Raw genomic sequence first — 14,013 nt, 5'->3', positions numbered from 1 at the left:
CTTCCCAGAAGCGCACCGCACTCAATTATACGCCCCAGGTTTTCTCTTTTTTTTATTATTTTGTTTGTTTCTCTTTTTTCTTTAATTAATCTTTTTAGTTCTTTTATTATTTTATAATTAGGATTGTTTAAATAGGGTTTCAAGATTAGTAATTTAAAATTAGTTAGAATAATTAATAATTTTAATTAGGTTTAATTTTATGTTAGAGTAATTAATTTAATTAATTTAGTGATTAGTTTAGGTTAAAATTAAATTAATTTAATTTAAGAATAATTTAATTAATTAGGATAATTAGACTAATTAATGTTTAACCAATAATAAGTTTTAGGTTTGTTAGCCCTGATTTCAAAACCCTAGAGATCTACTGGTAGGTGTTGCCCATTAACCGTAGGTTTAGGTTTATCATTTTCAAACCTTAAATTTCAAACGCAATTCTCTTCTCACCCCATACTCTGTGATTGTCGCATGCGCCTTTATTATGCTTCATTATTTATAATCTTGTTATTTGCATTATTATTGCTTGCTATTATTTATAAATTATGTATCTGCCCCAAAGCCTTGTAAAAAGTTTTCTACCTTTCTGCCTTTAATTTCTGTTACCCTCAGGATTTTATTGTAATAGGTTTGGATTTTATTTTCCGCCTTTATTTTTTTGCCCACAGGTGTTTATTGTAATAGCGTAGGACTTTTAATTTCTGCCTTTAATTTTGCTTATATTAACTGCGTGGTTAGTAATCCTAGGGAGTGCAAGCCTTGAATCAATCTAGAATAATTAATTACAAGATAAATATCTGAATCTAATCACTTGATTGTGCCACACACACACCTTTAGGGTAACCTCTCTTGTTGCTTGTTGCCTTATTATTTGTTGCCTTGTTGCCTTATCTTTTGTTGCCTTTTTTTGTGAAAAATAGTCAAGTCCCTCGATTCCGAGGATACCTAAACCAAATGCTGCCTTTAAAGTTATTGAAATCATCATATGAGATCTAGTCCTTCGATGCTGCCTCGGAAAAACACGATGATTGTCCCAATTGCTAAGGTATCCTCGCATGATGCCTAAAAAGATTAATGACTATTATATCCTTCCCTAAAGACTACCTACCCTCTATATGATAGGTGTGGACCTCCGTTTTTCGGGCCATACCTCTGAGCGGGAGAGATACGTGAACTGGCTCTTTTTTATCGCTTATGCTTTCGCATTTTTGAAAATTCACAGAGTCGCCACCGACCTTTTATTTTATCCAATTAAGGAAAGGTTTATAAAAGAAACAGAAAAAAGACCTTTAAAAAATTCTGGGTAAGGGGGTAGGTTATACAAAGGGAAGGTGTTAGCACCCTTTGTATCCATGGTTATCCATGGGCTCTTAAGTTTGCTTAGCTCACTTGTTTTTCAATCACTTTTCAATTGCTTTAGAATGCTCATATGTGGTTTCAAATACCTTTGTAAATTGAATTTGTAATGATCCTTGTGCGGATGTATACAAAATGTTTGTTTATCTTTCGAAAGATGTTTTGAAAAGAACGTTAACTTCGTAATGATCCGTGTTTGGATGTATACAAAATATTGTCTTTTTGGAAAGTTTTGTTTTGAAAAACAACAGTGTACGAGAATTTTGTTTGTTTTGATTTGAGCAAGCAAACTAGGAGGTCTACCCTGAGTTGTAAGGTCTTTATCCTATTTCCTTTAAAAGTCTATCCTTTCACCGGATACAAACAAAAGGTTCGATTTTGTACTCGAAACAGTAGAATTTTGACTTTGATTTTGAAAAGAATGAGAAGGGATTACCTTAAGAGGTGCAAGTGTGATTGTGATTGGATTCAGATATTTTATCTTTGAAGTTAGTGATCTAACGGTTCAATTTTATCTTTGACATACACGCAGTTTATATTTGCTGGAAATTAAAATGCGGAAATGTAAAGTGCGGAAAGTAAATCTACGCTTTTACATCGATTGTGCAGGAAATGTAAACTAAGCCTATTAACATGATTTTGACATCTATACATTTATCTAGGAATTTAAATTGCAAGAAAAATAAAAGACATATTTTTGGATTTTTTATGATTGATTTTAATTATAATTAATGCATGATTAATTAAATTAAAATGAAGAAAAAAGATTAAAATAGATTTAAACCTAGAAATTAAGTTTAAAATATGTACAAAATATTTGTCAATTAATTTTAAAACAAAACTAATTTTTTTGGAATTTTTGAAATTGATTTGAAATTGATTAAGCTAATTAATACATAATTATACAAATAATTATACAAATAATTAAAACTTAAAGAGAAAATTATTCAAAATATGTACAAAATTAGTCTATAATATATAAACAATATTTTATATAAAGAACAATTTTTTTTATGATTTTTTGATTGGTTAGAATAATTAAAAAGCAAATATATAAATATATACTAATTAATTATGCAAAATATTGAAATTATGAAGAAAAATAAAATATTTTTATTTCAGAAAATAAAATATTATTTTAGAAACTTAAAAATATTTTTTGTGTATTTTTTGGATTTTTGAAACTATTTTTAATTAATTTTGCAAAGAAATTAAAACAAAAATAGAAATATATAATTAATGATCCAGTGTGGTATTTAAATAAAGTCCATGGTATAGGGCTTCATTCTGATGCGTTGGATGAATTAATAAATGAGATTTGATGGCTCAGATTGTGAGGGTCCACCACTTGTGACACGCCTGCAAACACTGAAACCAAAGGTTAATTTAAAAAAAAACGCGCGCGTGCTGTCCAATGAGGTGAGGACACCTCATCGTCTTCAACCTCTCGCCAGGACCTTTCATAGCGCTTTTATGAAAAAAACGTTGTAATTGATGAGCTTCAGACCTGCAAAATAGCGAATAGGGGTAAACCTGAAAAGAAATTTGGCGCGATATGTCCATTCGATTCGTCTTGTTCCACTGAATTCAACCATGCTCTTAATTTGTTCTGATTTTGGCTCTAACTAAAAACCCTAAATTTGAGCTGGAAAACCCTAAAATGGTAGATTCGTATACAAGCATCCAAAGCTCAATTAAACTTCCAGAAACGATCTACACACCACACTAAGTTCAAATATATATCTACATCTTGCTAGATATGCGTGTGTTATGAGATATAAGTTGGTTTTAGTTTGAACAAACCGTGAGGTATAATGGATGATTCTGAGTGCTTCAAGGCTTGAAACTGATTGGGATATGTTCAATGATGATTGAGGATTGTATTTAAGTGTTTAGTTTGAACTGAAACGAGCTAGAAATTAAAATTCGAATTTTAAATTTCTTTGAAAAATTCAAGTTGTTACAAATATGTTACAAGCATTCTACTGGCTATGAACTCGTGTCTCCTTGATTGCTGAAGTATGATAGCTCTTTTATAGGCCAAGAGCTGCTTGGAAGTGAAGCTAAGAAGCATTCATTAGCTTTGTGGAATCTTGACTTTTTCAACATGAGTAGCTTTGCATTTAAGCCACCATGGCTTGATTTTCCACCCTCCTTCTGTTTGTACTTGGCTTGGGGCAGAGTTGAATGATTCTCTTGATGAGTCATGCTTGGTTTGTAAGCTATTCTTTATCCATCCATTTTTCTTTTTTTAATTTAATCTTATATGTGATAAAATTAAACCAAAAATGAATAAAAAATGAAGTGGGCCTTGTCTTGGTCGTGGGAGGCACATAATATTATGTTAATGATGTTTGAACCATGAAAACTTGGCCCCATTTGGAAAAAATGCATTTTTGAGCAATGTTGTTTTTATGCATTTTCCAAATTTTAGCCAACTTCAACAAGGTGTAAATCCCTCAATTTTTTTCATATGAAGGAGTTATTGCACTTTTTGGAAACCTCAAAGAGTCCTCTAACCAATGTCTTTGGTCTCATGTCAAAATGATTTTTGATGCTCCTTGTGTGTCCTTTTGAAAAAAGTGTCTTTTTGTTGACTTTGAAAATGACCTGTAATGTCTTTGGTCATATTTTTCAAATGGTGAATGCAATGACCATGGGATCAATTGCATTTGAACGATAATTGAATTTCCTTCAAAATGAGCTTTGGTTTGAATTTTTTGGATGAAGGATGAGAGAGTTATGATCAGTCAAAGTTGAGTTGACTTTTCAGGCAAAAACCCTAATTTTGAATCTTAGGGTTTTGTTGATTTTTTATCTTTCCTTGATGAATTATGATCATCCAATGATCAAATGATGAATCCTTTGACAAAATATGGACTTTGATAAAAAAATTCATTTTTGACTGTCTGTTGACTTTTTGGTCAAACGGGTCGTCTGTTGACTGTTTGAGCTGCTGACGGTGCGTCTGAGTGAATTGAAGTTTGAAAATTTGTATGATGGTACTTTGAGATATATGGATGTCCATGAAATCCATTTTAGGTCTCAAAAACTTGTTTCTCCTGTAAAAACAAGAAAACCCTAGTCAGGGACTGTTTGTGTAGGAGACAGTTAAGCGTACCTGATTTTTGTGCAGTGTTGAGTCTCTGCTAATCGCGTGATATTCAGAAGACTTCTAGAACAAAAATCTTGGAATTTTGAATTGCAAAAGATTGATTTGATTGATGGTACAAAACACTGAGAATTGTACTGCCAGCAGTTTGACTGTCGACTGACTGTTACCAGTACAGTCTGAGTTTCCTGATTCTGCGCCTGCAAAAAGATTTAACTCTGTACCAATTGTGTCAGTACTATTTATCTGTAAATAAATAAATAGCATGTGTGAAGTAATAAACAGTATTTGGCATTTGCGTAAGAATAAATTCAACTGCAAGCCAAATTACTGTATAAGAGAAATTCTAAAAACTAAGTATTTCATATGTCAGGATATTTGTTGAAATAAAAATCCATGATTATATGAGACTCTTAATTTTCAGATTGGAGTTTTCTTGAAAAAAGATGCGGGCAAATTTTGGGGTATAACACCGTTGATGAAGAAGAAGTGGAAGTAGTGGCTATGATGGAGACAAGTCCCATAGTAAAAAGTTCTAGACAAAACCGGTGGGAGGATCTTAGACAACCTTTGGTTGAAGAAAAAAAAGAGGAACCTAAGAAGGGTGCTGAATTGAAACAACTCCCGGAGAATTTAAAATATGTTTTCCTTGATGCTGAAAGTAGGTGTCCTGCCATCATAAACTCGCACCTTGAACGGGTGCAGGAACGTAAGCTAGTAGAAGTGTTAAAGAAACATAAAAGTGCCATGGGGTGGTCTATTGAAGATTTAAAAGGGATCAGTCCTACAATGTGCATGCACAAAATCCTCATGGAAGATGATCACAAACCAGTGGTCCCACCTCAGAGGCGTCTGAACCCAGCCATGAAAGAGGTTGTGAGAAAAGAAGTTGTGAAACTTTTAGATGCTGGGATGATTTACCCGATATCTGATAGTGCTTGGGTAAGCCCGGTTCATGTTGTGCCCAAGAAGGGAGGGACAACCATAATAAAAAATGAGAAGAATGAGTTGATTCCTACAAGGACTGTTACAGGGTGGAGAGTATGCATTGACTACAGGAGACTAAACCTAGCAACCAGAAAAGATCACTTCCCGCTACCTTTTATTGATCAAATGTTGGAAAGGTTGGCGGGACATGATTACTATTGCTTCCTAGACGGATACTCTGGATATAACCAGATTGCAGTCGCACCAGAAGACCAAGAAAAGACTGTGTTTACATGTCCCTTTGGTGTTTTTGCCTACAGAAGGATGCCATTCGGGTTATGTAACGCTCCGGCCACTTTTCAAAGATGCATGCAAGCGATCTTTGATGATATGCTTGAAAAACACATGGAGGTCTTCATGGATGATTTTTCAGTCTTTGGTAAGTCATTTGACAATTGTTTAACTAACCTTGCTCTTGTTTTAGAAAGATGTCAACAGACCAATTTGATCTTGAATTGGGAAAAATGCCATTTTATGGTTCGTGAAGGAATAGTTCTTGGACACAAGATTTCCTACAAAGGAATCGAAGTGGACCAAGCAAAGGTTGAAGTCATCTCAAAGTTGCCACCTCCGATGAACAAAAAAGGTATCAGAAGTTTCTTAGGACATGCGGGGTTTTACCGTAGGTTCATAAGAGATTTTTCAAAGATTGCAAAACCTTTAACCTCACTTTTGGTTAAGGATAAAAATTTCACTTTTGATGCTGAATGTGCGGTGGCTTTTGAGACAATTAAGAAGAAATTAGTCTCGGCACCCATTGTTGTAGCCCCTGATTGGTCTCTACCTTTTGAGATCATGTGTGACGCGAGTGATATTGCAGTAGGGGCAGTATTAGGACAGCGGAGAGAGAAATTGCTTCATGTTATATATTATGCTAGTCATGTTTTGAACCCCGCACAGATTAATTATGCGACTACCGAGAAAGAGTTGCTAGCTGTTGTTTATGCCTTTGATAAATTCAGGCAATATCTGTTAGGGTCTAGAGTCATCGTTTATACTGACCATTCTGCTTTGAAGTATCTCTTTGCTAAACAGGACTCTAAGCCAAGACTTTTGAGGTGGATCTTACTCCTTCAGGAGTTTGATGTTGAAATTCGAGACAAGAAGGGGTGTGAAAACACCGTAGCTGACCACTTATCTCGAATGACACCAATAGACGAAACAGAAGAAAAGCGACCGATCAAGGATGAGTTCGCCGATGAACACATCCTAGCAGTGACTGGTGTACCTTGGTTCGCAGATTATGTAAACTATATTGTCGGTGGTATCATCCCCGACGATTTTGACTCTAATCGAAGAAAAAAGTTTGTTCATGACTGCAGGTTCTATCTATGGGACGATCTGTTCCTGTATAAAAGAGGAGTCAATGGTTTGATCAGAAGATGTGTACCTGAAAAAGAGCAAGAAGAAGTGTTGAAGGCATGTCATGCTTCAGATTATGGGGGACATTTTAGTGGTGATCGAACAGCAGCTAAGATTTTGCAATCAGGGCTATACTGGCCAACAATATTCAAGGAAGCTCAAGAGTTTGTGAGACATTGTGACAAGTGCCAAAGGACAGGCAACATATCAAAAAGAAACCAGATGCCTCAAAACTTGATGCTGGAAGTGGAGTTGTTCGATGTGTGGGGTATAGACTTCATGGGACCATTTCCACCTTCATTTGGAAAAAATTATATTCTGGTAGCTGTGGATTATGTGTCCAAATGGGTTGAAGCTGTTGCTCTACCTTCGAACGATGCTAAGGTAGTTGTGAAATTTTTGAAAGAAAACATCTTTGCTAGATTTGGAGTACCAAGAGCTCTAATAAGTGATGAAGGAACGCACTTCTTGAATCATCTCATGGAACGGTTACTCCAAAAATACAATGTGAAACACAAGATAGCCACAGCTTATCATCCTCAAACAAGTGGACAGGTTGAAGTTTCAAACAGGCAACTCAAGCAAATTTTGGAAAAAACAGTGAGTACCTCTCGGAAGGATTGGGCTATCAAGCTGGATGATGCACTGTGGGCATACAGGACCGCTTTCAAAACACCAATTGGTATGTCACCATATCAACTTGTGTATGGGAAAGCATGCCATTTGCCTTTGGAGTTAGAACATAAGGCGTTCTGGGCATCAAAGGTTCTCAATATGGATCTATCTAAAGCGGCAAGTTCTAGACTTCTTCAACTCCATGAGTTAGAAGAATTCCGCAACCAAGCTTATGAAAACGCTAAGATCTACAAAGAGAAAACAAAAAGGTGGCATGATGGGAAGATCCAGCATAAGGAGTTCTGGGAAGGACAACTAGTTCTCTTATACAATTCAAGGCTAAGACTCTTTCCAGGAAAGTTGAAATCAAAGTGGTCGGGACCGTTTATGGTTCACAAAGTTTTTCCTCATGGAGCTATAGAGATAAAAAATCAAGCGAATGGGGATATTTTCAAGGTGAATGGGCACAGGCTCAAACCATATTACCAAGGTCAACCGAGCGGAAGGATTGAAGTTGTTCGTTTCGAAGGATGAAATGAATAGCCGTCGAGCCATGCGACGTTAAACGAAGCGCTTCGTGGGAGGCAACCCACGGGATTTATTTTTAACTGTTTTATGTGTTTTTCTTTCTTTAATTACATAGGTACAACCAATGTGTTTCTTGTGGCGAAATCAGGATGAAGAAAAACAAGATTTGAAGAAACCAGAGTTGTGACACGGGCACCCGTGTCATGTGACACGGCCGTGTCACAGGCCCTGGGTAAAAGAAAATGAAAAAGTGGATTGGAAGAAAACAGAGTTGTGACACGGGCACCCGTGTCCTGTGACACGGCCGTGTCACAAAGCCTGGAGAAGAATTTTGAAAAAAAATAAAGTTTGCAAGGTCCAGAGTTCTGACACGGGCACCCGTGTCCTGTGACACGGCCGTGTCAGACCAAAACGCAAATTTTTTTTAAGATTTTCGTTTTCACTTGGTGGGCCCCTCTTGTTTTAAAATTTTTTTCTCTTAAACCACCCAATTCCACATCAGATTTTTATCTCTTTCTCCACTATTCTTCATCTCTCTCATTCACTTTTCTTTCATCTTCTTCATCTCTAACCCTAGCCTCCATTAAACCCACACACAAAATCTCCTTGTTCTCCCTCAAATCTTCATCAATTCGCAATCCGTCTTCACAAAAGTTCATCCTCTCATCATCCAAATCACTAATCTCTAATTTATTTTTGCTTTCACCGTAGGTTTTTGTTTTTGAATTTTTGTAGGTTGCAAGGATGCCTCCAAGGAAAGCTGTACCAAGAAGAGACACTGCTGGGACATCAAGACCCGCACAAAGAGCGCGAAGAGAGGGGAACAACCATGGAATCACTTTCCAGTTGGACACTCAAAGAGAGAAGTATAATGCTCTTCTTCGTAGGAAGATTTTGCCGACAAGGTATGTTTGCGACACAACTACTGAAAGTTTAGGCATAAGAACTGAGATCCATCGTATGTTCCATGCTTTGGGTTTATTAAGATTGATTCAGTTTAAGGCTCCTACGTTCGAACGATTAACATATGAATTTCTGAGCACTCTTGAATTTGAGATGAAATTGAGAACGAACAGGTTAGAACCCGAGCATTACGGGACGCTCAAATTTCGTATGTTTGACATTGATCACGAGTTAAGCTTGGATGATTTTGGGCAGGCATTAAGAGTACCAAGTTCAGGTGCGGGGCGAGCACCGAACTCTTTTAACCCCGAAACATTTTGGATAGCTATAAGAGGTAGAGAGTCTTATTGTCCTAAAGGGGCAAAAGCAACAAGCATCCAAAACCCGTGCTTCCGCTATGCCCAGAAGGCTCTGGCATACACGCTCTTTGGTAGAGGAGATAGCCCAGGTGTAGCTCCCATTCGGGAGTTATATTTCTTATACTGTATGGTTGAACAAACTCCGCCAAATGCGGCCGCCTTCATAGCCGATCATTTGAAAAAGGTGAGTAGGGCTAAAACAGGTGCTATTTCTGTTGGTGGCATTATTACCGCTTTAGCGGACGGTTTGGGTTATGGTGCTGAGCTGCGGAATCTGCCAGAGGTAAATCCGCGTACTTTAAAAATTGATATGGCGGCTTTAATTAAGCAAGGTATGATCTCTGTGCAGCCCCAGACTTACTCTTTAATGATTCATGGGGCTCACATTTTAGAATTGCCAAATCCTAGCCGTGTATCTGTTTATGATCGAACTAACTGGTTGTATACTAGCACCACCCCTATGGGGGAAGGTGACATGGAATTGGAATTTTTGGATGCAGGTGATGAAGAGGATGATCCGCAGTACCATGAGGAACCTGAACAAACAGGTCCACCCCCTAGCGGATTTAATGAGGGAACATCTCAAATGCCACAGGACAATTGGGGATGGATGCATTCTGAAATAGAGTACCTGAGGGCGGAACAAACCCGACAGGGCGAGGAGTTATTAAGGCAAGGCTTAGAGCAAACTCGCCAAGGAGAGGAGCAGACCCGACAAGGGGCTGCCATTTATAACATTCAGGAAATGATGCAACACATGATGTTGCAATTTCCATATCCTCCACCGCTGCCTCAGTAAGCTCTATAAGTTTCCCTCATGCTTGTGTATCCATTGAGGACAATGTCAAATCCAAGTGTGGGGGGGAAGTTCTTTTATGTTATTTCTGATTTTGTTATTTCTATTCTATTTTCTTGTTTTATGTGTGTTTTGAGTTTTTTGTTAACCAGGATGAGTGTAATTCCAAATAATTAAATAATTATTATACCATGATCGGCCACCAATTTCACCTTGTTTCTATGTTCTGATCAATGGAAAAACACTTCATCCGGTGGTAATTTAAGTTATTTTAGTCTGGTTATTGTTAGTTTTGCTTAGTTTTATGTTTGAGTTGGTTGTGTTATCTTTTCTAGTTTTTGTTGTTTTTCCTCTTGCTTTTGATCTTGTACTGGTAGTGTTTAAGTATTGCAGGAATAAGGCACGATTCAAGTCAAGGAAAGGCGATTTTTGGCAAGCCAGAGGTCTGACACGGCCACCCGTGTCATGTAACACGACCGTGTCACACTGGCTGAAAGGAGGCATTGGAAAATCTTGGAAGCATCAAGTCAGAGATCTGACACGGCCACCCGTGTCCCATGACACGGCCGTGTCAGACATGCTGAAGAGAAAAAGTTGAGAAATCTTGGAACCAAGAAGTCAGGGGTCTGACACGGCCACTCGTGTCCCATGACACGGCCGTGTCAGACATGTGCGCAGAAAAATTCTGATTTTTAACTTATGAAATCTGTCACCTAAGTAAGGGTATGATGGACTTTTCGTATGAGAATATTTGCTGTGAGGTATTTAGTCAGTGTTTGGAAAGTAGAAAATCACTTTTTGACGGTCGGAGAACGTGAAAATAGAGATTGAGAGCACTAGGGCTTGGAGCGAAGAAATCTTCAAGAGCATCCGCGATTGAAGATCAATTCCGGTTCAACCAATTGTAATGTCTTCATCTTTAATCATTGTTATCTTGATAATTGCCATGAGTAGCTAAACTCTTTACTTGTTAGGATTGATGTCCCTGAATCATGTGATGTAATGAATATAATTTACCGTTAATTTTCGGATTATCTTTATGAAATTCAGTTTATGATTAAAAGTGCTTATTGCTTCTTTATATTGGAAAATATATGTGTTGATATACGGTTGAGGGTTCGTCGGACAAACTACCTCAACGCCTTTTTAATCATAACGCTATAATTAAGAATCACTTAGGAATAAGGGTTTAATGTGTAGCGATCAAATTATCCGGGCTATGTCTTTTAGAATCTTGAGATAAAATTATCTTGTTAAGGAATTGAAAGAGGGTTTTAATCTCAAGAAGTTTTCACTAAGGAATTAGGGAAAATCAATGTTCGGTGTCGATAGTGAGAATTTCTAAAGTTAATTTGTTATTCGGTAATTATTTCATTGCAGAGCGATTCATACATCTGTCCTGACTTGTTCCCGAATTTTTTCATTAATCAAACTATTTTAACTCTTTCGTTGCATAAGTTGTTCTTTTAAATTAAACATAAAAACCAAACTCCCCGATGACTTTTTATTCAACTGCACTATTCTGAAACATATAATTCCTACGCAGTCCGCGAGTTCGATACTTGGTAAAATTTATCCACTTATAACTACATCGGTAAAAAAATAGTACACTTGCTATTTTACCGGTCATACCACATAATAATTAAATAAGTAAATAATTAATAAAAACACCAAATAAAATAATTAAATAAATAACTTATAAAATTGGGATGTAACACAATAGATACTTCAAACGGTACTACTACTGTATACTCATAATGACCATATCTCATTCTGAATGTCGTCTTCGGAACATCGTCTAGTTTCACACAAATCTCATGATAACCAGACCTCAAATCTATCTTGCTGAACACCCAAGCACCCACCAATTAATCAACCATATCATCCTATATGGAGAGCCATTGACACCATACTCGTACCTGGTACTAGGTCAATGGAAAATTACACCTCACACTCTGGTGGTAAATCACTGACATCGTCTAGGAACACATCCGAAAATCACACACAACTAGAAGCCCCATCATCATAGCTTTATTGTCGATTTCCAAATCGGAAAACATCGCAAACCTCTATGCCTCATCCTTTAAGAGTTCTTCTACTTGCTTCGCAAATATAAACATCAACTCTTCATCTTCATCGAACTTAGATTCATGCTTTAGAGGAAAGTCATAGATATCTTCAAGAAAAACATCAGGAATTACACACCATTGGCATAACACTATCTGTCACATCATTCTCCATTCTCATAAAGTGAACATCACCAAAACCTGATCATTCTCCCTTAAAGACATCTCGATTGACAGACAAGAATCTCGAATCTGCCTCCTCTTTGGGTTTGGGAAACAACACAGTTTCAACATCACATGAGCTCTTGCAGTTAGCGGCATGTTGAACCAACACTCCACACCGAAAACATCTTAGAGAAGCATAAGCTTCTCCCCCACTTGTTAAAATCCCGCTTCTACTGACAAGTGGTTAGAAAAAATAAACAAGCACTGAAAGTGTTTCACAAACATGTTGCGTACTAAGAAACAAACAACAGTAGACAACCTGGTCTGACGGACCGACCTTTTCTGATACCAACTATGTAACACATGGACTTCCCCACGCATATTATAACAACTAAGGCAAGGGTATGATATTTAATCGCATTAGGATGTCACACATCTCATTTCACAACTTGTTCTATAACACAAATTCTTTTTAAAGAAAAACAATCAACACTTGTCATCGCATGCTCACCTTCACTTAGAGTATCATCGTAGCGGAATTTATTAATAAGCATGCATCATAAATCAAATATGTCTCATAAAAATTCTTTATCAAATTGAAAACAAATACGGTAAAAAAATCTCTACAAAACCAACATAAGCAATCAACCATTGAGAATATAACATCCAACTCTATATTTAACATAAACATAAATGAAAAGCATCGTTTGCCCTGCCCAGTGTTACAAATCAAAGCACGTATTCTAAAGACGCGCAACTAAAATAAAAGAAGAACAGTCTTGTTTCATCCTTCCACTCTAGGTAGCTACTCAATTATCTGATTATTTGTACCCCAATGAGGAACATAGACAACAACAACAACAACAACAACAAAGCGGTGAGAATACATTCAAATGACAAATGGTGCATAAACAATCAGAGTAGATTGCTACATATCAAATCACACATATGTCAATTATACACACCAACAACAAGTATTCATAATTTATTTACATCTCAATCATATTCATTTATTTCTGCAATGCGACTCATAACATATCAACAAATTATATGTAAGTGGTACCGATCTCAACAATGGTTCTTATCATGAACTAGGTTCCATCTGCCGAACCCCTGAGCCCCATACTAATCTCCAAGCCCCACATCGAGCTTGGTACAAGTTACAAGTCCCCTCACCGAGACTTATAACCAGTCTCTTTAGCCAACAACAACAACATATGATGCATGAATAAATGGATGCATCATCACAATAACTACACAACATGAAATGGTATCACATTAAACTGTATCATTTCTGCATAACAATAGAGTAGATTCCACACTAAAACTACACATCTCAACTCAAACAAATTATCAATATATGATTATCACACAATATTTATTCATTTTACTTCATGATATCCTCAATTCATCATTATAGAATTACAATGACCCGCTAAACAACCATATATGTTGTCACAAAGATCTCTACAGTAGACCTATATATACAAATCAAAATTTTCACTAAACAGTGTTGCGAGGAAGTTCAGTGTGTTCTCTCTCCAACGCTTCAAGCGAAAACTCATTTGAACTTACAAATAAAAAGTTATGGCCAAAATTGTCGGACGATGCAACAAAGGGTAAAACTGAATTCTTTTCCAACTATTTAAGGCAGCAATCTATTGTAGTTGGATGACATTCAATTATCATCATAATGTTACGCCTCTATTCCAAATTTTTTACTATTTAATATATTAAGAGTACTGGACAATCGATTGACATAATTTTTCT

The sequence above is a fragment of the Vicia villosa genome, linkage group LG4 (genome assembly GCF_029867415.1).
Source record: "Vicia villosa cultivar HV-30 ecotype Madison, WI linkage group LG4, Vvil1.0, whole genome shotgun sequence".
NCBI lineage: Eukaryota > Viridiplantae > Streptophyta > Magnoliopsida > Fabales > Fabaceae > Vicia > Vicia villosa.
This window is presented reverse-complemented; position numbering follows the sequence as displayed.